Here is a 22,546-nt window from a genome sequence, read left to right as displayed (position 1 = left end):
TGGGGGAGCTCCACCTCTGTGTACTCCACATCTAGTTGGCGGCTCCAGCTTTTGGCACTGAATTTGCATGGACATTTGTAGGCTGTTGAGTAGTTTGATGAAGAGTATGATGGTCAAGCATGTCAGTTTTCATGTCATAGAGCACTGCCAAAACACATTTTTATTTAAGACTATCTGGAAACTCGCTTTCATTCTTCCGTGATGTCTCAGGGATTACTGAAAGTTGGGGATTTTTTGAAGGCCACAGTGGCCTTTACAGCTTAACCTCCATTCTTCCTGAATTGCTCAGGGCATCTCCATGCTCCTCCCCACCCTGAACTCAACCACAGGCAGGTAGAATGGCATTCAGTGTTATGCTTTGCACACACAAAAAAATCCCAGCAATGTTCACATTTTGCAGTGTTTACACATAACTGTAGAGCAGGCTTTCTCCCTGATGGAAGGCAGCATCCAAACAGTGTAAGAGCTGTCCCACAGCAGGGCAGTCTTCTTCAAGTGAAAATAGTACTCAACAGGGAAGGAAAAAGTAAATGTTTGAACGAGCCTTTGTGTATACAAGGGTTAGAATCTGCTCTCCTTCTTCCTCTCTCCTGTCAAATTCCCCGCTGAAGCATGATTCTGGTGAAAATCCTTCCTTTTCTACCCCTGGACCATTAAAATTTGCCTTGTTTCCCCCACACCAATGGTTAGAACAGGAATTATCTGAAGTGGCAAGCAAAATATGTCTTACAGGAAGGCTAGAGCCATACACTGTATGCCTGGCTTGAATAACTCCCTTCCTCCCTCTTTCTACATTAGTTTTTTTGAGGTGGTTAAAAAAGTCTCACCAACTTCAGAGAGGAGAATATCACCCCAATTAGTCCAGCAGCCACTACAACAGAAATGTTCTGACATTATTTCAGTTTAGGCTAGCCTCTGAGAGGGCTGTGAGCTTGTAGGAAGGAGGACACTCAGGAAAGTTAATCCTTATTTGTCTTGAGAGGAGATTGGTTAAACCAAATTAAACTCCACATAGATGTTTTTACCCTTTGAAAGGGAATGAGCACTGGCAGTCACACTAGTATGTGTAACAGTGTCCACAGAGCAGTTTAACTCAATTTAATTAACTCCTTTAAATCAATTCAAGCTCACTTTCTAGATGTATGTCTTGTTGACAAGCCCTTCAAACGAGGCTGTCTGGTTTTGCTAACCAAAACATGGGAGAAATAATTCTAGGACACTAGTGTTGTTTAAGCTGAAGAAACGGTAAGAGAAGCTAGTGAAAGACAGTGTATGGCTTTGTTTTAAACCACAAACGTTTCTATGACGTTCCATATCTATTGGCTATTCCTGCTTCAGGTTTCCAAGAGTTCAAGATGCAATGAATTGATAAGAATTTCTCCTGGTTGAGATGGTTTAGTCGATTAGGTGGTGTTGGATGATAGGTTGAACACTATGATCTTGAAGGTCTCTTCCAACCTGGTTTATTCTATTCTATTCTATTCTATTCTATTCTATTCTATTCTATTCTATTCTATTCTATTCTATTCTATTCTATTCTATTCTAAAGAATCATCCAATTTCTGTCAATCTGTAATGACTTGAAACTTAACAAAAGCAAGACTAAACACATTCACTTAGAGAAACATGCTACAAATGGAGCCTGCTCATCCTGGGGCTCTATTCCAGGTAGCAAAAATGTATAGAAAATATTGCATTCATTTTTACACAGAGAAACCCCAGCATTTGGGGTTAAGGGAGTTGAAGCCCTATGAGGAGAGGCTGAGGGAGCTGGGATTGTTTAGCCTGGAGAAGAGGAGGCTCAGGGGTGACCTCATTGCTCTCTACAACTACCTGAAAGGTGGTTGTAGCCAGGAAGGGGTTGGTCTCTTCTCTCTAGCAACCAGCACCAGAACAAGGGGACACAGTCTCAAGCTGCACCAGGGGAAGTTTAGGCTGGAGGTGAGGAGAAAGTTCTTCATGGAGAGAGTCATTCATCACTGGAATGTGCTGCCCAGGGAGGTGGTGGAGTCCCTATCCCTGGAGGTGTTCAAGAGGGGATTGGATGTGGCACTTGTTGCCATGGTCTAGTCATGAGGTCTGTGGTGACAGGTTGGACTCAATGATCTTTGAGGTCTCTTCCAACCTCAGTGATATTGTGATACTGTGATACTGTGAACTCGGAGAGATCCGAGACCTGTTGGAAGACAACTACAGCTTTTAGGAAGAGGAAACTGGTAACACAGAATGACTAATGACTAGTGCATTTATGTTGTAGTTATTTACTATCTGAGTGCTCAACCTGTGGTATTTTCAGGCTGCCTGAATGCATTGGTGCACAAGCTTCAAAAATCTTGTTAAAGGCAGATGTTGAGTGAAAATCTTCACTTTCTTGAACTGCTGTTTAGAATCTGAGGAATTTGGGGTAGCTAAGACACAATTCTCCAAGGGGTTATTAGATGTTATCTTAATCCAACATAGCACTTAAACACTAATCTTAAGAGCTCTGCTGGATCTGTAAACCAGATGGCTCTGGTGCGCCTTGGTCATCAATTCCCATGTGAAAGCTGCTCAGTGAGGAAGAGGAAAATTAAGTGCTTCCAGACCACTAAGGGTTAAAAACACAGCTGCAGCATTCCAGCGATAACATCCAGGAGATATTAGCTCCCATAAGAACACATTGAGCACAAACATTTCTTAAGTTTAAACACTGAGAAAATTGATTCCTGCTACTTTTTAAAAAGCCCTGACTAGTGACAGGAGGTTTATGAAGCAGATTTGTAGTCACAGTCATGCCCAGTACCAAGTGGATTTCATCTCTGGAAAGAGAGAAGCACAGCAGCAGACACTGTCTTCCAAAACCTCAGAAAGTGAAACTCTGAAGGATTATTCAGTGTCTTTTCTCTCAAGTCCTCAAGGAGAGGGAGGTGGGCATTAGTAGTCATCACCTTCCACAGTTATACGAGCTCCAGTTCACCACCACCCCCAACATTAAGGCTGTTTTCAGTCTGGTGAACCACTCTAGCAGCAGCACTCTATGTCTCATGCAACACCCAAGCGTTGACGACGGAGTTTGGAATCAATACGGATGACCAGCATGATCTAAGTATTGTTCAGTTTATTAAGGAACCTTTACAGCTTATACAGACTGACAGAGCATCGTTGGCATAAGTTCATTGGTTCCCCCAGGTGTCCACACATTCTACTGTTATACAGTATTGGTTAAACTACTAATATCACACAAGGTTGCTGATCGACGTGTGCATCCTGTTGTTCCCAGACAGCTCTCTGTGTTTATAGCTACCAGTACCTTGCTTTAGTTACATGCTGCTAGCACAGCACTGTTTTGCTAAACTTCTACACTTAGGCTAAGCATGGCCTGCCACTGTGTCAAGCTCTAAGCTTATATTGCCAGATTGCTCACACCACTTATTGCTATGATTGCCACACCCAAGTGTTTCATTCTGCCAAGCAGCTGCGTTATCAGTTTCACTTGGTATAGATGTGTACATTTACTGGAAGCAAGTACAGATCCATCATGGTTCTGGGTGCCATGTACAAGTACATTAAAGAGCTCTGGGGGTATTCTGGAATTTATCTGTGAAGTGGCTGATCAGTTGTGGCATGGTTGCAACTGACCTTTGGTCTGGCTGCTGTCTCAGCTTTTCCCCTCTGAAAATATATCCCATAGGGATATATAGCCTGAAGAAAACCCTGTGTGATCTGAAAAACACACATAGTTTTCCTACTTTTGAGATAGCTTAGCTCTGTTTTTAATGATTACATTGCCCATGACACTAAGAGAGCACAGAATGTGGTGTTTAGCAACAGCAGCCATGCAGCAGTAGCAGTAGCAATGCATCTTTATTAGACTTGCTGCTGCTGCTACAGGAAGAAATAAGCTGTGACTTTGTGTGACACTGAAAGCCTTCTGAACATCTTCTGTTTAATTCTCCTTTTGTATGAACCATGCCTTAAGTCTTTTGTAACAGATATAAGCCAAAGAGAACAGGTGAAAAAGAGAAGTCAAAGTTGGTTCCATCAGAAATGATTAACAAAATAAAAGTGTACGCCCTTTTTCAAATGCTAAGTTGTTAAGTAACAGCCTGGATTCAAGCAAGGTCAGTTTACCTAGTGTCTTAATGTGTGAAATATAGCCCAGACCATATTTTTTACCTAATGCTTGCAATTTTATCAAAATAAAATAGCCCAGAGCCCAGTTGCCAACCTATCTATTGGTGCCACACATGAAGAAAATAGAGCCTTTTCTGCCTGTTCTATTTTATTTTTTCCCCAAGCAAAAAATTATTTCACTGTTTAAATCTTGCTAAAGATCTATTCTCCAAAGCATTGTAGCTGCAGAATTGTAGCTGGAACATTGCAGATGTGAGCTATTTAGATTCTTGTTTGGAAGCAGTCTGTAAGTGTAGATGATTTCTGTACCTCTGTTTCTGAAACCTATGCAAGCAGAGATGTAGAAAGAGAGGACCTATTTCGAGGTACCAGAACTCTGTGGTGAGTGAATGTTGTATGGTTGCTTTCAGCTTTAGCCAAAACCTTTGTCTCTGCTATACCAAGGAATCTTGAAGGATGTAGCAAAATAATAGATGGAAATTCTTACCTGGCAACTGTTAATGTGAAAGCCAGTTTAGCACTGCATAATAATCACAGTAGCAATAATAATACTACCTTAATTTCTTGAAAGGGCAGTTGAAGGCACTGCAGACAAGTGCAGTGATCACTGTTTGCAGATTGATCTAAAACTTTCCACGAAGAAAACCATAGCAAGTGGCTCAGAGCTTTTGCCAGGGTGCTAGTATTGCCATCACTATTCACACAGTGAAATATCTTCATCAGAGAGCAGGCCAGAGGCTTACCCTCTCCCTGGCATCAAGGGTGCAGACACAGAGAAAGGCACGCAGCAGCACTGGCAGTGACCCTGGTCCTGCTTCCCATGGTCAGAGGCAGTTAGGCTTTGGGCCAGCACTGATTGAATGACAGGGCTATCAGCAATCCCTCCAAATTATCTGGAGGTGTGTCTGAGGGCTGGCTCAGAAGGAAACATGTCACCCACTGACTCTTGCAGCACCCAGGATTTTCCCTGGAAAATCCTATTAAAAAAAGTCACACTGAGTGTCACTGATTTGTGGGTAAGGGATCAAGCTAAGACAAGCGTCATCAGGCAGAATGAGAAACTGGATCTGCTTACGGGACTCCTCTCTTTGCTTTACACAGTTCAGATTTTAGTTTTTAGTAGCAAAGCAATCAAAGACTTCAGAGAAAATTTTGCCTGAGAGGCGCTGCTCTGCAGAACTGTGCAGGACAAATGACAAATTTCCAGTGAAATAATATTAGTTTCAGGTTTATGGGATCATTCTGCTAATGGTCATTCTCCCAAATACAGTCTGGGTGATTTGCATACCTTAGCTTCAGTGGGCTTCTTCCCTAGATTTGCAGCTGTCTAGAGTCAGCTTTCTTCCTGTCATGAAGGCATCCTATGCCCAGAATTATGCCCCAGATATTGCCAAAACTTGTCCCAACATGTTTGGGTCACACCCCCCCCTTTCCCCTCCTCTCTGGAGTGGGTGCTCAGCCCAGAGCTGGGAAGACAAAGACCAAGGCACCAGTCAGACACCATTAACAACCCAACCTGCCTTGTTTGGGGCAAACAAGACCACACACCTGCCTCATGGGATGCTCATGCTTAGCCTGTGCTCCTTACAAGTTTGGGCATAATTCTAGCCACATGCTTGGTCATAGACTGAAAAGATATTAATCACTGTTGACTATAGGTCCAAATTCAGGGCTTGAGTAATGTATAAGTATTACCCCAAGATGTAAACAAGTTACTCTTTGCTTTGTGCTACCAAGCTCTTTGCCTGAGCTCTTTGCTACCAAGCTTTGTGCTTAAGCTCATGCTACTAAGCTCCTTGCTATTGCTTCTATTAAGCTCTGGTCATTCACACACATACTACCAGGCTCTGCAGTTTGAAGAGAAGCCACCAACCTGGGGAAAGCCACTGTGTCTCAGTTAACCCAGAAGCCCACAAAGAGTCCTTCACAAGCTGCTCTGAAGCTACAGCCAGCCTTGCATCACATCTGCAATCCCACCGCATCTCAAAGGGGCTGACCCCCTGAGGGCTCAGGGGGGTTCAGTCAGGGAGAGAACTTGTTTAAATCTCAGCAAGTCCAAATGTCTGCTACAGCTATGAGCTGCAGACCAGCAAGCCACAATCCTTCGTGTACTAGCTCACAAAGCAGGAATTGCGGTTGGCCACATCCTGCCTGACCTTGCTGTCCTGGGAGAAGAGGATCCACCTGCCCATGTGTAGTAGGTTGAGACACCAATTCTTCCCCCATGAGCAAAAGACAGACTCAGACAAAACAGTTTGCAAAAATGGTGGAAAGTTTAAATGGAAAAAAAAAAACAACCAACAACAGTTTTACAGAAAACCACAAGAGATAGAGATCCCAAAACATACCCAAGAACATCCCACCCCCACCTGGGGGTACACCCAAAACCCCCCCAGGGCTCTTTCTCCCCCCCAAACCCAGCCTTGGGCCTGGCCAGGCGCAAGGGAGGCAGCTCACACCATTACCTAGGCAGCAGCAAGGGAGGGAAGAGGAAGTGAGGACCCCTCGCTGATGTTTTATAGGGGAGCAGGGCATTATGGGATGAAATACCTGGCTTCCTGTGACCACCCACTGGGCTGGGCCCTCTTTTGGGACATCGCGGGTGTGGCTTGTGTGGCAGCACCCAGCCTAAACCACCACACCATGTCTGCTCCATAGCTCTGTATGAGCCAGGGAAATTCAGAGAACCGTCCATGCCCATAATTCGTTGTCAGGACTACTTGTGAGCATCCCATAGAGCTTTACAAAGGACCACCTGTAACCTTAGAGTGCAAAGCAGTTGCCCCCAGTGAGCATCAGCACCGCTTGCTCATTTCGAGCCAAGCCAGGGGAAAGCCTCGTCGCCATCCCCTCACCGACCCCCAAGGTCTCAAGCAGCACCTGCAGAAGGGGCCTCCCTCACAGCACCCTGATGGTCCCCCTGCAGCCTCTGCTATCCAGAAGGGACCACCATGCCGAGGGAGCCGAGAAAGAGAGAGAGAGCCTGTTTCAGGGTGAGCCTGTGTCTGGCAGAAGTCTATGTCTCATCCCCACCCCTGCAGTTGCAGAAGAAAGCTGCCCCCACTGCCATGTCTGGAGAGACCACCCTGGGTGCTGCACCAGCCCTTCAAGCCCCAAGCCTCAGAAGAGACTGCCCCCAGGAGCTCCAGAATGAAGGGTCATGGCGGACATGGCTCTGCCAGGACCCAGAGCCTGTCAGTGTCAGCAGCCAGCTTGCAGTCACCTAGAAACCAGCTCAGCTACAAGCGATGCATTGTATCTTTTCAGAGTGCACATCCAGTACCGTATAGAGTTCAGTTTAAATCACTGTGGTTTTAGCTGGCATGGAATTGTAACCCATGCCTTATAAGTAGCACCCTGGAGCCATAACTTGTGACAATTGATTTGAGTCTCTGAAAGGTTCCTTTAAGTTGTATTGCCCTGACACTGTTTCTTCTAGCTACTAGCAACCACCAAGCGTCTTGTCAAACAGCCATCTGCTGGACAAGTGCTGGAGTTGCACTTCAGTGCTTAATTGAGTAACTATTTTATGATATTCCTAATTGGGTTCAAATTGTTACCTGGTGCCAGGTTATGGCAGACATCCACAATCGTGCACTAGAATCTGCATATTAATAATGAAAAACGTTTATTCATAATCTTGAATAGTAATTAAAAGTATTTTCCTATTTCAAATGTTGATATCATAAATTAAGAACTTCCTTCATTACACTTCCATACATACTGTGGAAGCTTTATATCACTAAATAATAATGAATAGTGAAAGAGCTCTGAAAACTCTCCTTTTGTTACTGAGGCTGTTCTTTTCTCTCTGTCTACAGAGCGAAAATACTGTATCCCTAATTCTGCCCTTATTTACATTACTGTTCATTTTTAACAACTTGGTTTCTTTTATTTGCCTGAATTATTATTTGTATTGCTAACAGCAGAAACAGGAAGCCTATTTTTGACAGCTGGTGAGCCAAATTGTACTTTGTTACATGACCATGCACCTAAAATGAGCCCTTTCCAAAGTCCATGGCATTTAGCAGAGGCAGCATTCTCCCTCACAACTGTCTTTTCTTTAGTAAAGTTTGATTATCCCTTGCTTGAGATAATAAAACCCTACTCATTTAGATGAACTTGAAAGAGTCTTTCCTTAAGAAGACAAAGTGTCAGAGCCATTTTGCAAACCAATGAAGCTGCACAGGGGCACTACTTTTGCTGTTTCTGAAGCTGTCTTTAAAAAGAAGTGGAGTTTGTTGATGAGTGTGATCCCAAATGCTTTCAGGATACTGCTGTGACTCTTTCATTGCAAATTCAAATTTTATATTGCAGAAGATTTAAACAAAGAGACATCTGGGTAAAAAGCTGTGGATATGTTGGCTGGCCTGCCTTTCTGACAAGACACCATAGTATCACAGTATCATAGTATCATTCAGGGTTGGAAGGGACCACAAGGATCATCTAGTTCCAACCCCCCTGCCATGGGCAGGGACACCCCACACTAGATCAGCCTGGCCAGAGCCTCATCCAGCCTGGGCTTAAACACCCCCAGGGACGGGGCCTCGACCACCTCCCTGGACAACCCATTCCAGGGTTTCACCACTCTCATGGTGAAGAACCTCCTCCTCACATCTAGCCTGAATCTCCCCACCTCCAGCTTCATTCCATTCCCCCTAGTCCTATCACTACCTGAGATCCTGAGCAGTCCCTCCCCAGCCTTCCTGTAGCCCCCTTCAGATACTGGAAGGCCACAATTAGGTCACCTGGGAGCCTTCTCTTCTCCAGACTGAACAGCCCCAACTCCTTCAGTCTGTCCTCGTAGGAGAGGTGCTCCAGCCCTCTGATCATCCTTGTGGCCCTTCTCTGGACACACTCCAGCACCTCCAGATCCCTCTTGGAATAGGGGCTCCAGAACTGGACACAGTACTCCAGGTGGGGTCTCACCAGGGCTGAGTAGAGGGGGAGGATCACCTCCCTCGACCTGCTAGCCACACTTCTCCTGATGCAGCCCAGGATCTGATTGGCTTTGCGGGCTGCAAAGCCAATTGAGAGCTCATGTTGAGCTTTTTGTCCACCAGCACCCCCAGCTCTCTCTCCTCAGGGCTACTTTCCAGCCAGTCACTGCCCAGCCTGTATTTGTGCCTGGGATTGCCTCGACCCAGATGCAGAGAAACCAGACAGAAACACCCAGAAAAGTGCTGTGTGCAAGCCCCTGCTGTGCAGAACGTGGATACACTGGGGTCAGATTTAATCACGTCCTGGTCCATACTCACTCGAGTAGCAGTTTGCCTCTTTGCATCAGGAGTAAAATATACCAGCTGTCAGTTTAAAACATACATTTTCCCTTCTGCTTCTGTTCTTCTCTCACTGGCAAGCCCCAAAGTCTGTATGCTGAAATGAATTTCCAGAGCTGGGGTGTGTTTTCTTTTTGCAGATCAGATTTCAAGGCTTTACTCCTACATGCGTGAGATCTGAGGTTGGCTGAGCCTTCTTGCCTTAAAATGGAGCGACATAAGAAGTACTAGAGAGTTTGCCAGCAGAACTGGGTCAAGTACCCAGAAGGAGTATGGTATCTATTATAAAGAGTTTCCATGGTATCACATATCCAGAATCTATTTTTAGTTACACAAATGATCAGGAGTGAGATTACTCTTTTGTTGTCACAAGCAAAATGTCTTCAACTTTCACTTTCAAGTATCTTCTTCCAAAACCAAGTGAAGCCAAGTGGCCAGAAAGATCACCTGCTACTGATGCAGAGATTTGCAACCTGGTTTTTGAACCCCATGAGGGTTCATAGCCACCTCTCCTCTGCATAGGATAAGAGACCAAAGGACAGGGCAGCATGGAAGAGCTGGTGACAACTTATCCTTCCCTAGCATCCGGGCAGATGTTCCCCTTCCCTGGCCTAATTGCTGCTCATTCATTGGGCACAAAAAGGCTTAATTTAGAGAAACATCAAACACAGATTAAAGAGGGAAAATAAAGGAGGTGAAGACCACCCTCTGAGTAATTTATTCACTCAGTCTCCTGACAACATCTAGTATCTTCCTTTGCAAGGAAGATGTAATTCTTCATTTCCCCTCTTTGCGCCGTCTCCCCTGAGTTCGACACGCTCCTTCTCCTGCCCCAGTAATTTTGAGACGCCTCCCCCTACAGCCTGTTGAACAACTACAACTCACCTTAGAAAAATTAACATCACTTCTAGCTGCACTGAAAGCTGCTAAATTAATTCTTCAAGTGTCTGGCAGCACAGAGTTATTTCCCATTTTTGTCAGCATTCAGCCTTCTGGTCTTGTTCTCAGCAGCTCATTCTCTGTCCCTCTCCCCTCCAGCCTGCTTTTCATTTCCTGCCACTCAGATCCAGTCCCTGCAACCCCCTTACTGAGCATGGAAGAGAGAAAGTAAAACCTAACATTCTTTCCCAAATTCACAAAGAATAAACTTATCTGCCAGATGCCAGGCACCAAAACTACCCAAATCTAATACACATTTTCCTTTCCACCCTGAACAGCCATGTCTATTATCTCAAGGAAATGCAGACAGAAGGGAGGGTTTGGCAACATCTGCATTTCCTGTTGCAGATTCTTTGGGGTTTTTTTCCCCTCTTTTTTTTTTCCTGCAGGGAAATTTGGAGCAAACAGTTGAGAAAATACTGTCATTCTTCTTTGATCTAAAATCATGCCCATATTTTATCAGGGGAAAGAAAACAAACTCAAGACAGCTTCCTAATAGCCACAGGGAAATAAAAATAAGGTTGTCTATTCAATAGCACCAGGGGTGATGAAAATAGATTTCAGTGACTTGGCATTCTCATTGTCTGAAGCACAGTTTACCATTTACAGTTGAGACTGTCAATACTCCCATCCTGCACCCCTTCACCAGACATACTTACTCTGGGCTGAAATGTGGCATGCTGGACATGAGGCATCTTTTATTAAGCAAACGACAATTGAAGTGGTAGAAAGGCCTTAGCAAACGCTGAATTTTCCTGACAAATTCATGAGCCCGTGCTGAAAGCAAGAGAGCAGACACTCAAGTAGTGCCACATTATTCATCATGATAGTATCTCTCAAGAGCAGATGGGTATCACTATGGCTATAAGCAAAGCAAGACAAGGCTTCTAGGGAAAGACAGTTTGGTGGATTTTAGACTAGTTGGCATATTTACAAGAGAAAACCAAGCTTTGAGGACAACAAACTCTTCTGTGAGGCGCCATCTGAAACCGTTTTCAGGCCATTCTTTCTCCAGTCTCTCCTCACTCCTCAGAGAGGACTTTTTGTTGTTAAGGGAAGTTTAGAAGATCATTAAATAAGTTACCCTCTCACTTGATTTTGCTCAGGCAGATTGAATTTACACCGCACACGTTATTTGTATCACATAGCCATGATGTCTGCTGATGCAGGAATCAGAGCAGCTGTATGAGGGCATAAGTCTAAAGGAAAGCAGTGGTGAAAGTTGTGGTATAAAAAGATACCAACTTCCTGGGTTTAATTATTTTCTACAACCTGCTGTTCCTAGCTGGGCTATTGCTGCACATGTCTCCTTGGCCATGGGCTGCTTTGAGTGTAGCTTTGCAGCGCCAGTGAGCACCCCAGAGTCTGTGGCAGGAAAGGGGCACCCATGGCATGACAAGGGGGTAGAGAGGTGATGCTGGCATGACAGAGGAGCCCTCAGGAAAGCTGCATCCTGCAGCTTTCCCCTGGTGTTACTCCCAGGTCTCCCCCTAAGGCTGCCAGGGGACTGCCATGCACAGTGGTCCAGCACAGGTACAAAGTGGCAGGGGCTTTCCCGTGTACACCCCACTTGCAGCCTGCTGTGAGCAGCCTCCCAAATGAGGGGCAGAGCATCTACCCTCTTCTTCCCACTGTTCATACTGCACTTGCTCTAAGTGACTGTCCTCTCCTGGCCATGCCATAATTCTCCAGAGGCTTAACTCCCTCAGGGCCCTGAAGCCAGCACACCAAGTCCCCATCACGCAGGGAATTTTGCTAGTTGGCTGTGGAGGGATCATGATTGGAGGAAGGCTGTGCTGCCTTACTGCTGTCAGCTCAATGATGGGGAAGAGTGTTTCCTTAGGGATAAATCCCGACCATTTGTACCAGTAGAATAGCTCTCATCATTGCAGCAATGCACATGCCTTGTTTTTGGATGAGAAGAGGGGAGGACACATGTGACAGCCTGCAGGCAGATGCCACAGTGCCAGAAGGACTTGAGCTCACTCCCAGCCTGGCTTCTCCCCACTAAGGGGGACAGCTCATGGCAAGCAAAGCCACAGCTTTCCCCACACACTGGGGAAGAGGCCACTTGAGCAAGCTGTCACACCACAGTGTGCATGTTTTCCTTGTTTGGAAGGTGGCAGCTGCCTTCAGCAGACTGTGAGCTCCTCTACCTATGCTGTTAATAGTCTATGCTGTTCATAGTCCTCACCTTCTCTTGAATACCTTCTTGGTTTAAACACCAGTCTCGTGTTGCAACCACCTCCCAAAGCCTTTTGAGTCCTCTTTCCCTGAATGGTGAATCTTCACAGATTAAACCTGTCACAGCTTGCTTGCATCTTTCTCACCATGCTCCCATTCTGAGGTCTGGCCATACAGACATGTCAGCTTGCATAATGTTATCAGAAACTTACACAATTTGTAATTTTCCCAAGATCCCAGCTCCTGCCACAGCAAGGTTTTGGCTTTCTCTTTTATTAAACACAGCTGTATCCCTTACAGGAGTAGGAGTTATGAAAATGAAATGCTGTTAGTCCAGAGAACAAAGGGCAACCAAACCCAGAATCCACAGTTAGTGTTTTCAAAATAATCATGATGCTAAACTTTCTCAAGATTTCTCAAAGCTTGAGGTTGGCAGTACAAAACCTGCCTCCAATTCCTAGAGTCTGGAGAGAGATCTATCTGCACTGCAAAAGCACTGCAATAGAGATTTCATTCTGCTTTTGTTAGCAGCCGTCACCAGCGCGCCAGGCACAGGCACACGCACCCCATCCCGAGCAGCCCAGGCCACATCCTTATTTAGAGAACAGTCTCAGCTTCCTTGTGCTTTTGCTCAGTGCCCACTCATACCATGCAACACAGCAACATAAAAGCTGACAGAATTAATCAGCAGTAATAAAAGCACTTGCATGACTTGAGCCATATAATCTGAGGACCTCTCTCTCTTGCCTGGTCTTTCACTCACCCTCTGCTTTTACGTCTAGCTCGTTTATTTTTACTCATCATCTGCAGGACCATTTAACCATGCACAGTGCTAGTGTGATTAGTGGGCTACACAGCAGAAGTTAGTTTTGGCAGTGGCTATTGTATGAAGCAGGTCAAATATAGCTGCAAAGCTATTCTTGGGCAGCCTATTTTCTTTTTCTCCAAATGATGATCTGCACTGGGCAAATGTCATTTGGGTTGAGAAAAAAAAAAGCCTCAAATATTAACCCAATTAAGATTTGAAAAAATATTAAGAAGAGACAAAGCAAAGAGTAAAAAAAAAAGGAAATAAAAAGAAGGGAAAAATAATCATGGAAATGACCATGAGAATTAGTACATATGACGAGATAAGCCACTCTTTTGTCCTGTGTGTTATTATTGTTAATGAAGTAGATTTAATCTAATCAGAGGACAAAAGAGTGATGCTCAGATTAGGGAAATGAATTTTTTTTACAGACATGTAGGCCTTCAGTTCTTTAAATAGATGAAAATGCCTGCTTTTGTTTCTTGTGCAAGGAAGTAAATTATGAGGACACAGACCACTCAAGAAGAAATACAGGAACAATTACAGTTTCAGCTATAACCAAAGACAAAGACAGCTCTTTGTCTGGACTGGTGGTGGATGTGAGGCAAATCTAGCAACAGCAAACTCCTTCTTATGAAGCTGCACAGATGTGTGATTTTCCAAGGGAATACTGTATTTTGTTGTTCACTGAGGGCTTATCCCAGGAGATTTGTATTGGTGGGATGATCTGGAGAGTGATTCTGCATGCTGACCACCTTGCATGGCCTCTCAGCTGACAAGTTGTGAAAGCAGATCTCCAGCACTGGGCCAGTGTTTCCTGTTCCCACGGGTGCAGGTGAGGTCCAGGATTGGCTAGGAGAGTCTGATAGTGTGACTAACATGGAAAGAGGTGCCTTCCTGTCCCAGCCTTCTCGTGAACAGGGTGTCAGACTAGCCTTTATCAAGAAAGTTGAAGTAGAAGCTAATTCTGAATTTGGAAGTATGCAAACACATGGCCCAGGAGAGCTGCTCTGCCACCAGGGTGCAGCTGCACATTTGAGAGGGCTCCTCAATTAGGCAACTGCATGGCTGCTCTCCTTAAACAGGCTAATGATGATAAGATACCTTCTCCACCTGTGTCAGATTCCCTTCCTTCATTCCACATTGTTGTGACAGACTCTATTTGCACAATTTTTGCTTTTAAAGGTATCACAGACAGATAGGTGAAGATGAATAAATTAAACCAAGCCTTATTAAATATACTTTCTACTTGTTTAGCATCTATACACTACCCATTTCCAGATGTCTGTTTTTCCAGCTATGTTTCATGTTTCTCTGATTTCACACCTGATGAGCCTGTGGAGCTGCCCAGGTAGAGTCACCATCCCTGGAGGTGTTCAAGAGGGGACTGGACGTGGCACTTGGTGCCATGGTCTAGTCATGAGGTCTGTGGTGACAGGTTGGACTCGATGATCTTTGAGGTCTCTTCCAACCTTTGTGATACTGTGATACTGTGTGATACTGTGTGATACTGTGAATGAATCATTTCTGTTTGCTGGCTCTAGAAAATGGTTAAGCTTCAAAAGAAAACGAGCATGAGTAGGTCAGGTTCTAGCAACAATCCAATTTCTTTGAAATATGCACACCTCCACACTGTCAAACCTTTGCTGTTAATGTCTCACAAAAAAAAAAAACAACCAAAAATAATCTGGAAACAGAATTTCTTGGCTATTTACTGAGCCCAAATCAAGGGGAAGGACTTTCAGTAAATATTAATTTGGAATGGATGGGTTTGCTTTGTGCTTCTCCTGTGTACCTCCGCCTGACATTCTTTAATGACAACTTCTTAGTTTTCTTTAGAAACGCTGTCTGGAGAGAGGCACCAACAAGCCAAACCTGGTTTGCTACTACACCCTCTTCCCTCCCTTGTTACAGGGCACAGGGTGAGGTGGAGGAGCAGACAATAGGCCAACACCATCAAGCCTGGCTGGGGGGTGAGAGCTAAGCCCCGTGCTTCACGTGTTTCATGTAGCCTGTAACACGTGGGACTGCCTGCTTGAGAACGTGGGTGCAGTCTGCGTACTGTACAGCATTTTGAGTGGATTGACTCCATTTGAATAGGTTATCTGCCACTGGGCCTTTTAGTTTTCAAAAGGGGAATTTGTAGGGGATGATCTGAGAAGTCTCTGCCTGTCCTTAGTGGATTCTGGACAGCAGTGAGGACATGTTCCTGTCTTCCTGTCTTCAGGGCAAATAGCTCTTTGATCCAGTGGCAATGAGTTCCAGGTACAAAAGCTCTTCTACCACAGCAGCTCACTCTCTCACATTTCCTTTCTTTTGGGATTTACCATTTTGGATTTTATTGCCTTTTGGATTACAAATCACAGCTCCAGGTAGCACATTATCTAGCAAAATTCTGCTGAGTAGCAGCCCAGTGGATTTGTGAGTAGCTTTGGCTAATTCTCCTAATTGTTTGTAAAAGGGTTTGAAGCTTAGCTTTACCTGTTGTTTGGCTCTGTTCCTAACCTGAGGGGTCCATCTCACAACTCAAGCTGGCATTCCAGTTTGTTGTTGTGTTTATAGGATTTTTCCTATTTGTTCTTCTTAATTTCCAAGTTTCTGAGTTTTCCTAGACTGTTATCCTACTGTGTTATTAATACCTTTTGTATGTAAACCCCTGCCATAGGCCAGGCAGTCTAATTAATCAGTTTGGGATACATTTGTTATATTTAACAAATCACAATTCATATTTTATCATATTCTGGGCTTATCAATTTTCATAAATTATACCAAATATCAAATATTTTGGATATGCACTCTGGTGTCTCATTTACTGTTTGAACCCAACCTTTCACCAAATGAAGAGGTCCTGCCAAACCTTAAGCTCTGAACAATACTGCCCCGCACACCACACAGAAGTTTCAAACGCCTCCTCCTCTCTTTCCATGACTTGTCAAGGCATGAAATTGCCATCACAAGAAGGGTTCTCAGCTCTTTGTAAAATATTATTAATTAATTAGCAAGTGTTCAAAGCTTCATGAACATACCTGTATATCTGCACATACTTTTTCTTATGCTCGCAGCCAAAACATACCAGTCAGTTTTAGAACAGAATAGAATTAACCAGGTTGGAAGAGACCTTTCAGATCATTGAGTCCAACCAATCATCCAACACCATCTAATCAACTAAACCATGGCACCAAGCACCCTATCCAAGCTCTTCCTAAACATTTGGTGGTTGTAGCCAGGAAGGGGTTGGCCTCTTCTCCCAGGCAACCAGCATCAGAACAAGGGGACACAGTCTCAAGCTGCACCAGGGGAGGTTTAGACTCGAGGTGAGGAGGAAGTTCTTCACCGAGCGAGTCATTCATCATTGGAACCGGTTGCCCAGGGAGGTGGTTGAGTCATCGACCCTGGAGGCGTTCAAGGGGAGATTGGATGTGGCACTTGGTGCCATGGTCTAGTCATGGGGTCTGTGTTGATAGGTTGGACTCGATGATCCTCGAGGTCCTTTCCAACCTAAGTGATACTGTGATACTGTGATTTCCAGTGATGGTGACTCCACCACCTCCCTGGGCAGCACAGTCCAATGGCCAGTCTCTCTTGCTGGAAAGAACTTCTTCCTGACATCCAGCCTGAACCTCCCCTGGCACAGCTTGAGACTGTGTCCTCCCTCAACTCAAGATGATGGTGTTTCTCTGTTTCTCTATTTGTCTGTCTCCATTTTAGTGAAACAATAGAGCCCAGGAGGGAAGCCACACATAAAACTGAACTCACTGGCAAAGTTTCAGCCCTTCTCTAAGTTTTTTACACTTGCCTGGCTGAGCTGTTGAACTCTTCCACAGCACACTAAAGGTTCCTAAAGGTTATGATTTTGTAAAGTGGGTGGATTAAGATAAGAAAGTAAACATTTTGGGCTGCAAAATCATCTCTAGGACAGCAAGACTTCAAGCCACACTTTTCTGGATTTGGAGGAGATATTCTATGGAAGTTATTAAGCTTCTCTTTAGAACCTGCTATTGAACAGTGTCTTTGGAAAGACAGAGGGAGAAGTTCTACAGTCTTTGTCCTCTTGTCGACAGATGGAACAAACAAGAAAGTTTTACAGGTATTTTAATTCACTTTAAATTTCCCAAGTGACCTCTACATGCAGATGTACAGCAGCCAGTAACAGACCTTTTGGCCTGTCATGTTTTCTTCCCCTGACAGTTTTACTGAATCTGCCAAATCTGGATTCACAGGAAAGCTCCAGTACCACCTGAGAGCAGTGGAGAAACTGAGGGGATCTTGAGCAAAAATGTCCAGAAAGAATCACTTGTTTCAGTTCAGTGCAGAAAGAACTGAGCAACATGAAATCAGCTGGAGGGCTCAATCACTTACATCTAGGTCATGGAGGAGGATAAAACTTCTATGGTGGAAGGTAGAAAATGACAAGCAAGCCATGACTATGAAAGGAAAAGGAAGTGTGTAAAATTCTACATGGGTAAAATTCTGCATAATTGGAAGCAGAGTGAGCAGCCTGTAGAATATAGAAAGCAGCAGTGGCATGTTAAAAATAGTGAATGGAAGAAGGAAAGGAAGTTTACAATGAAAATATGCACCAGAAATGCATATTACAAGGTATTGTAAAAACTTGGAAAGGGAAGCAAGAAAATGAAGGCCAGCACAGTTCAGAACAGTGAGAAGAGATCTTCAAAAGATTAGGAGTGAAAGGGCTAAGCCATTCAGTGCAGGCACTGCAGTAAGCAGTCAGCTTTGATAAAATGGCAGAATTTTCAACAGGAATCAGAGAGTGAGAATATCTGACCTTAGTGGGGTGGCTTGGACAATTTCTATTCAAGAATTTTACAACAGCTCTCTGAGGACTTTTCTGAATTCCTTCCTTGAGTAATTTTTTATAGTGAGGGGTTTTTTTGTTTGGTTGTTTCCCCCCCCCCCCCTTTTTTTTTTTCTTGTCTTTTTTCAGCAGGTGCTGGATCAAGGGGGGTGAGCAGGAAGGGGTAAATCTGGGAAGAGAGATGAATATCATTTAGAATTGTGCCAATATTTAAAACAGCTAGGTAAGATGAAAGCTATTTCATGGGTGCTTGACTGTGACTCTTGAAGGATATATCCATGTATCTCTCATCAGTCTTACAGAGCATATCTGTATTGCACAGTGCAGCTCTTTGCTGAGATAGTATCTTTGTTTCAGGAACAATATAGATGTATCAGTGCAGCCTCTGCCCTCTTTTAATTAGCCTGGACATACCACTGTGCTGACGCAGCTAAACAGCTCCCAGTTCTGGAACTGGTTCATCTGGAGTTATGTCAGGTATTGTAGCATATTTTGGTATTTCACCATAAAGACAGAAAGATTAGGCTCCATATGCCTGGCCGTGTACTCTATCGCTGAACAGAGGGGTCACGCTTGTACCAGTAAAGAGAGCTTCCTACGGGAAGAGCAGGAAGCAGTACAGTATAAGTCTCACTGGTTGTCCTTCCAGCAGGGTAATTTGTACTCATCTCCAGCAGTTGTACACTTGCAGTGTTACAAACACTGATATGCAAGTACTCATGTGGAATGTAGCTCAGCTGCCACCATATCAAGGAAAGGGAAGGGAAAGGGAAGGGAAAGGGAAGGGAAAGGGAAGGGAAAGGGAAGGGAAAGGGAAGGGAAAGGGAAGGGAAGGGAAGGGAAGGGAAGGGAAGGGAAGGGAAGGGAAGGGAAGGGAAGGGAAGGGAAGGGAAGGGAAGGGAAGGGAAGGGAAGGGAAGGGAAGGGAAGGGAAGGGAAGGGAAGGGAAGGGAAGGGAAGGGAAGGGAAGGGAAGGGAAGGGAAGGGAAGGGAAGGGAAGGGAAGGGAAGGGAAGGGAAGGGAAGGGAAGGGAAGGGAAGGGAAGGGAAGGGAAGGGAAGGGAAGGGAAGGGAAGGGAAGGGAAGGGAAGAGGGAAGGGAAGGGAAGGGAAGGGAAGGGAAGGGAAGGGAAGGGAAGGGAAGGGAAAGGGAAGGGAAAGGGAAGGGAAGGGAAGGGAAGGGAAGGGAAGGGAAGGAAGGGAAGGGAAGGGAAGGGAAGGGAAGGGAAGGGAAGGGAAGGGGAAGGGAAGGGAAGGGAAGGGAAGGGAAGGGAAGGGAAGGGAAGGGAAGGGAAGGGAAGGGAAGGGAAGGGAAGGGAAGGGAAGGGAAGGGAAGGGAAGGGAAGGGAAGGGAAGGGAAGGGAAGGGAAGGGAAGGGAAGGGAAGGGAAGGGAAGGGAAGGAAGGAAAGGAAAGGAAAGGAAAGGAAAGGAAAGGAAAGGAAAGGAAAGGAAAGGAAAGGAAAGGAAAGGAAAGGAAAGGAAAGGAAAGGAAAGGAAAGGAAAGGAAAGGAAAGGAAAGGAAAGGAAAGGAAAGGAAAGGAAAGGAAAGGAAAGGAAAGGAAAGGAAAGGAAAGGAAAGGAAAGGAAAGGAAAGGAAAGGAAAGGAAAGGAAAGGAAAGGAAAAGGAAAAAAGAAAAAAGAAAAGAAGTAGAGAGAAAACAGTTCAGAAAGAGAAAGAAAAAAACCTGAAGACATGAAAAAGCCATCACATATTCTAGAGGATGGTTTGTTAAAGAATACACAATGGGATCTTTCATCTGTGTATCATTTTGGTTTAATTTTCTGAAGCTGGAATTTTTTTTTAATTACTTTTTCTGGGAGCCTTCTGGGAATTCTCCCACAGTAACTGCCCTGGAAGCCATTAGCCCAATTGCACAGACAATCCATGCAACCTGTAGGCTAGTACTTGGACTTGGCTTTTCCTGCTGCTAGCTTTTCTTTTTCCCCATCAGATTTTCTTCCTTGTTTAGTGCCACACTCTTAATTTTTCTCTTTTTCTCCCTGCTGTGGAAATGCATTTCTATTTTGCTCTCTCTAAAGCTCCTCCCCTCTGATCCTGCAGAGCTGTCCATCAGCTGCTCACAATTGAGAAAACAGCAGCTGCAGCAACCTCTTCTAGTACCTGGGACAACACAGGAGTGAATACATGGCTATCCTGCTCCTTGAAGCCAGTGTTTCCTGCTCCCACGTACCCTTTTGAGGCCTTCTGAGCAACATTTGGTGTCATCAGCTCACTGCGGTGTGGCTCAAGTCCTGGCGTAGCTATCACAGGTTTGGCTGTTCCCTGAAGAACTATTCAATGGCATGGGCAAAACCCCCAGCTCTGTTTGTGTATGGTCCTTTTGCTTTGAAGAACATGGTGCCCCAACTTAAATGTAGTTGTTTTTATCACTAAAATTACAAGGCAACAGTATTCAAGGAAATACAGACTAGAGGCAAGCCCATCTAGGCACAGCACCTGGCCCCCTCTCCCATCCTCCAAAACACAACAGACACTACAGGTTCCCTCCAATATTTGCCCTGTTCTTGCTTGGCTTGTACCCTCAGCATTCATGAGCTTTCACCCTTAGTTACAAAACAAATGTTCAGTGTCCCTGAATGTGCATGTAAAATCTTAAGAACAAAACTGTAGGGCAAAAGAATGGGAAAGAAGACTGAGGGGGGGAGTGAGGTAAACTACTAATGGAAACCTAAGACCTTTTCATGGTGGCATCATGGTTCTCCTTCCCAAGCTAACACCCAATTTGCTTCACCATGAGATTAGGGGAAAAATAAATACAGTCTTCATGATTAGTTCCAGAATTTGCAGAGAGATGCTTAGCTCTCCTCTTGTAAAAGGCCTTTGTGTGTACATGCACGGTTTTTAAAGTCTTTGGCAACCTCCCATCACCACAATAGATTCACTGCAAACATATGCATTGTATTAGTAAGTTATAGTCTTTTACCTTCCCCTCATCATGTCAGCAGTATCAAGTTCTGGAATTAATTTGACGTTCTCTTTCTTCATTTTAATTGTAATAAACCAGTCCTTCCCAGCGACTCAGGAAATGTTTTGAGTGGAATGTTTCAAAGTCATACCATCTGAAAGTTTAAGCTCTTTTGGTTTTGGCTGGTTTTTTTTGACTTCTGGTTTCTAGAGTCCCATAGATTTCATTAAAAAAATTAATTTGTCCCAGGATTGCAGAGAAAAGTTGAAATAAAATGGAAAACTTTTAACAATCCAAAGCAGATGAAAAAAATAACCTGCACAAGTAGTGTTTTACAATATCCTGGCTTTTGGACCATCACCATATCACCACAGTGACTTTTGTAATCTGCCTTTTGACTTCTAAATGCACAGGGCTGGTACATCTGCTTCAATCCCTGGTGCACATCAAGGGCAAAGTGCTCAGGTACTGAGGTTCTGGGAAACCTACCTGGAGGTGTCCCTTTGTGTTGAGGATTGGCTTAGGGCAAAAGGACATGAGTCCCAGGAACACCTGTGCAATTTAGGCCTTGAAGGACTCTCTGTTGAAGATATAGCAATGGAGTAGGGGTTGTGGAAAAGTGCTGATTGCCTGGTATGCTACGGTCAAGCTGCCTCTGAGAAGAGACAAACAAGATAAGGAGGAGGTGAGATCTGGGAAAGAAGAGCAATTAGACTGAGTAGAAAAAAACCACAAAGTAGTGAAATAATGATGTAACCTTTTAGAGAGAATCCAATAGTATGTGTTAAATTAGAATAGAATTAACTATGCATAAGATAAGACTACAAATAATGAAGTGTGGAGCAATAAAGTTGGATGATTTCTATCACTCATATTGAGTGGTGTCATCCCTGTCTCTGTTCTCATCACCTTTGTGCTTTACTTGAGGTGACCCTGCCCCAGCAGAGGGCTTGGGCTGATGCTATTGAGAGGTCACTTTCAATCTCTACCATCCTCTGCAAGTAAATAAACACAGTTGTACAGAATTAGGGGCTAAACAGAAGTACTATTTACAAAAGTAAATTAAATAGAATCATAGAGTCAGTCAGGTTGAAAAGACCTCAGAGATCATCAAGTCCAACCTGTCACCCAACACCTCATGACAACTCAACCAAGTGCCACGTCCAATCCCCTCTTGAACACCTCCAGGGATAGGGACTCCACCACCTCCCTGGGCAGCACATTCCAATGGCAAATTACTCTTTCTGGGAAAAACTTTCTCCTCACCTTGAGCCTAAACTTCCCCTGGCACAGCTTGAGACTGTGTCCTCTTGTTCTGGTGCTGGGTGCCTGGGAGAAGAGAGCAGGCCCCCAACTGGTTAATAAAGGTTCAAAGGCAAAGGATATCTATACACAATCAAAATCAGCTCAGGCCTAGGTCCCCAGCTGGGCCCACCCAGCCTCCCCCACCAGCACTTGGCCTCAGTAGTCCTCACTGCTCCC

The sequence above is a fragment of the Melanerpes formicivorus genome, unplaced genomic scaffold, assembly GCF_026170545.1.
Source record: "Melanerpes formicivorus ecotype bairdi unplaced genomic scaffold, bMelFor1.0.p_v2 SCAF_84, whole genome shotgun sequence".
NCBI classification, from domain to species: Eukaryota; Metazoa; Chordata; class Aves; order Piciformes; family Picidae; genus Melanerpes; species Melanerpes formicivorus.
This window is presented reverse-complemented; position numbering follows the sequence as displayed.